The sequence below is a fragment of the Octodon degus genome, unplaced genomic scaffold (genome assembly GCF_000260255.1).
Source record: "Octodon degus isolate 3935 unplaced genomic scaffold, OctDeg1.0 scaffold00006, whole genome shotgun sequence".
NCBI lineage: Eukaryota > Metazoa > Chordata > Mammalia > Rodentia > Octodontidae > Octodon > Octodon degus.
Window position 1 is genome coordinate 8,064,753 of NW_004524582.1, and position 5,226 is coordinate 8,069,978.

The following is a 5,226-nucleotide window of genomic DNA, read 5'->3' on the forward strand; positions in this document are numbered from 1 at the left end:
TATTTCTGACATTCTTATCATAAATTTACCTCAGTCTCTCAGGAATGAAATATTCAAAGAATTTTGCTCAAAGCAGTTGCTTCCATGAACACTGTCACTTCTATCTCGTTTATTTTTCCCCTACTGTCTGCACTTGCTTCATTTACTTTATACATTTCATGAATTCTTGATGAATTATTTGCTCCTTATTTTGCCAAATGTTCTTATCATAGTTACCACACTTATTAGGTCAAAATATTTATATTCTGTATTTGCAATCATGTCAATGAACATGTGAGGAGGGAAACACACAAACACACACACAGTCAGAGAGAGAGAGAGAGAGAGAGAGAGAGAGAGAGAGAGAGAGAGAGAGAGGCAAACAGGCAAATACTTTGACTAAGATCTCATTAAATCCTGAGATGTCAACATGAGTGAGTTGTTGCATAATCATGTTGGCTTTCATGCCCTGTGCTCTTTAAGAACAGTGTTTCCATACTTCCTCATATGCATTGGTACATGATCAACTCCCATCATAAATTATTGAAACTTCAGAAGAAAACTTGACAACGTTCCCAGTGCACATCGGCCAACTTTCCAGTATCACTACATCTTCTTTGATCAATATTGCTCCACTCATGTTCTTAACCAGTGGTAATCATGGCTTTAGTAGTTTAAATATGTGCTGTATTACTCTTTTTGTAGGAGATAACTACCAGAGATTTACTTTTCTCTTTTATATGGCATAATTTATACAGATAAAAAATAATTCTCTGCCTTGGTAAACATGATCACAACAAAACAACTCTGTAGGTACACACTCCACTACAATCCACCATTCTTTTCTTATTGCAAACATTTTAAAGCAATTGTTTCCAGCTTTTTTCCATCTATTTTCTTTTCCATAAAGACCAATTACATTTTGTGTGACTTTCCTACCAAGTCGTTTCCAGTTAACCTTGAAAATTACCTCCGTCTTCTTAGAACTCAATGAGTTATCTCATTTGAGAAACTTTTTTCATTTGCTTTCTCATACACTTAATTGTCTTGAACTTTTTCGTATCTTTTTGGCAAACAATTTCCAATCCTTTTACTTTGATCCTAACCTTAATTCATTTGTATGTTAATATTATAAGAGTCTGTATTTTATCATCTTACCATTCTACACACAATTTTATACTCTTGGTGACAACTCCAATTATTTGCCTTTAAAAGATACCTAAGCAGATGATATTTAAAAATGTTTGCCTGAATAAAAATCATACATTGGTATAGATAATATTTAAAAAAGAAATTATTAATTTGTTTATATCTCATAAGTTTTAATTTTATATTTATGTTATGGATCTCTTCCATTAGTTTTAGAATTCCTCATCTAGTTTCTTATTATACATCTGTAGTTGTATGAATAATAAATTTTTCAAAATTACTCCCTGAATGACAAGCAGTAGATAATAGTAATAGCTATTACTTCTGCCATGTTTTCTATGAATGAGAAAATCCTCTAAGCATTCTGTTTGTGCTAATTTATTTTGAATAATAACTAACCTATGAAATGGTCACAGTAACAATTAACAATTATAAAATGATGACTTTTATGTTCAGAGGTTAGCAAGTCAAGGTTGTGCAACTTTTAAATACTGCAAGGAAATCAATACTAAAATATATATGCTTCCTCTTTGATCTTTCCACAAATCACTTTTGTCTACATTCCTCCCTATAACTGCAAATGATGATTCTACTATTATGCATTCAGGTGAGAATTTTGAACCAGTCTTTGAATTATTTTTTCTCAATTTTCTTAATCTTTTCAATTGTTACTTCACAATTTGCTTATTTTTTAGCAATTGACAACACATTAAACTTTTGTCTTTGGGAATAATAAAAATGCCTTCAGAATCAACTTACAGATTCTAATTTTGTCTCCTACTAATCTTCTCTCAATATAATACAATCAGATCAAGATATTCCCATTAGCAAAAAAATCATAGCAGTCTTTGTTTTTTTTTTATAGCAGTCTTAAGTGCAAAATATTTTTTAATTAATGGCTTACTATTTTACGTGCATAAAACCAAACACCATAATCATGGCCTTACATACCACTAATAACTACCTCACTGTGAAATTTAACCTCTTCCACCTTTACATATAACTTTCTGTTTGCTTACTCTGAGCTGAAGACACTAGAAAGGCTCTATTCTGGGATCTTGATTCACACTATAGTCTTTCATGAAATAACCTATGTCATAGCCACATAGTTCCACCTTGAAGTATTTATTGACAAGTCTCCTTGTCAGTGAATCCATTCTTGACATCTTATAATACTACAGGTGTTCAATACAGAAAATAGAATCTGATTTAAATGTTTGGGTAAGGGGCTGGAGAGATGGTTCAGTGGAAAAAGCACGTCCCTGGCAAGCGCAAGGGCATGAGTTCAATCCCCGGTTCTGTCAAAATAAACTAAATAAATAAATAAATACATAAATACATAAATAAATAAATGCTTAGGTAGAAGAAGATTTAATCCAAGAAAGCAATTTAGGGAAAAAGAAAGGGCTAATAATGGAAAATAAGATAGGCATAAGCACCTGCCTTACAAGTGCAAGCTCCTGTATTTGATACCCAGAACCACAAAAAGCAAACAAACATAAAACAAAAAAGATCCCTCCAGCAGAAATGACTCCTAGAATTCACCTGTCACAGGACCTACCTGTAGATGGATCTTAAGATTGACACGTACTTCAGAATCATAACTGTCCTCAGAAAAGAACAAAATCTTTTTAAAAATTATCTTCATTTCTTTCCATCCTAACAGAGTTTATTACTTATAATATTTTCTATTCTGAATTTTATTTTAAAAGTTGTTATGGAAATATGTTTTAAGCTTTTCAGATGCTGATTTGCAGAAAGGCACAAACAAAGATGATAATGCGTGCTTCATGTCAACAGATTTACGCAGTAGCTGCCCTGTAAAAATTGTGTATGCCGCCAACGCCATTACTAATTACATTTTTCTCCTTTAGATTTCTAAAATATTTTTAAAATTAATTATAGACAATATTTCTCAGTTACTTTTCTCTCATGTTTTGAGATAAAATACTCAACACCCCAAATTAAGGAAGGAAAGTTGTACTTAGCTCACAGTTTGTGGAGGTTTTAGTCTAGTCCACTGGCTCCGAGGCAGGGTGGCGCATGGCAGAGAGCACTTCAGGACAGCAGAAAACTGCAAAAGTAACAAAAGCAAAAAGAGAGGAGCAGCAAAAAGCAAGTTTTTTTCCCTCGCTTATATTGTGTTCAGGCTATGCCCCTACCCCTGTGGGTTAGCCCTCACACCCATGATCTCTGCCCTGAACCATGAATCTATCAAAAACTCTAGAAGACTCCCCCTTAACTGCATGAGGCTTTGGTAGAACATCTAGACCCAAACCAAAACATTATATTTTTTATTTTAATCTTATTTATTTTCTTTGTGATCGAATTGGGATGTTTATTTATTTAGCTTTTATCTGTGATCTAAAAAATCATATAATGTCTTTTAAAGAATAAACACAAGAAATACTTGAATGCACACAGTTACTTGTTGGATGTAAATCAAAAGGTCATTATAGTTCTACCACAATGCTCTGGTTTCCAAATCAGACGAGAATGCTATTCAGAATATTAAATGTTTATACAGAGTATTGCCTGAAATATAAATATATCAAAATGTTTGCAAATTTTACTTGTTTTCTCTTATTCTGTATTCAATACATTGTGAAAAAATTTATTACACATTTCTGTTGGCACTCCTGCAACTAACTCTGGCTGAACATCTCTTTCTTGACCTGCAACAAATCACATTGATTTTTCATGCATTAATCTTCGCAAAAGGTCCACCTAAACTCCTTTGACTCTAGCTTCTAAAATTTATTATTGCCTCTTAAGCCTTTAGCTACATATTTCAGTCCTTTCAAGAGATCAAAGTACAGAGTGTCAATATAGCAAAAGCACTGCCAGATTTGTAACAGGTAGAGGTCAAAAACCTCAAACCCGGAGTCACCATGTGGGTTGTGGTGTTGCATGAATTGTGGCTGAGATTTAAGCTTTTTAAATGTCATTGAATGAAGATTCAAAAATGAGGGTGAAAACAATTGCTCCATGTTGATGGAATCAGGCAGTACCCTACACTGTAAATAATTATATGTGCCCTTGAGTCAGATTTGAATTAAGCATCAAGCAATACATTTATGTTAGCAATATTTGCAAGTGCTAAAGAGAAGTCAGTGATAGAGAAATTTGTGTGTGTGTGAGTGTGTGTGTGTGTGTGTGTGCACGCACACAAATTCTACATCTTTTTTTTTTTTTTTCAAAACGTTAACATGCATTTTCAGAAGTATGAGTGTTGGCATTCTTTGGAGTTTGGGTGGTGGTAAGATTGTTCAGTGTGGAACTGAAGAAAAGGAAACACTGAACTATTGTGAGACAGATGACAAGAGGCAGTGACTAAAATAGTTTTCAAGTTGTTAGTGTAATAGAACATTTTTGGCTGAATTAATGCAACACTTAAGACTGGCTAGTTTATATAGAAAGCAGATTTATTGGGCTTTCACCTCTGGAAGTTCAAATCTGATTTGCAAGCATTAGCTCTGCTACTGTGAAGTCCCCATGGCATTCAAGATGGAGACACATGAGAAAAGGCTAGATCTTTGTTTGTAGCAAGACAGACAAACACAGGTGAGGGATCCCATGGAAACAATGCTAATCAGTTCTCAGGATGATTCTGCAATGATCTAATCCATTCTGACCAAACCCCACCTTTTCCAATTCCTGCCACTCATTCACAACATAACAGTGTGGACCAAGTTTCCACCACATAGCCTTTAGGGGGACAAAGCACCTTAAAACTGTATCAGTCAGTTCATCAAAACATGAAGTGAAACACAATGCAAGTAATTAAAAAAAAGTGAGAGTAATTCACCTGAATGCTTTTTCTAGTTTTAGCCAGAGAACCCTGATAGAAAACTCAGCTGTCACCCAGAAAACTGATGAGATGATGCTGCCCAATGAATCTTCCTTCCTATATTAGAAAGATGGAAGAAAGCCTTTTCTACTCATGTTTAAATTATTTTTCAGTCAGCTAAGATGATTCTCGGATTCAAGATAATTAAAGATAGGGAAAATTTCAGCATAAGGAGGTATATGTTCTTGATTCACTATGTATTTACCTTTCTACAATCATTAATATATGTTAACTTAGTTTATATAATA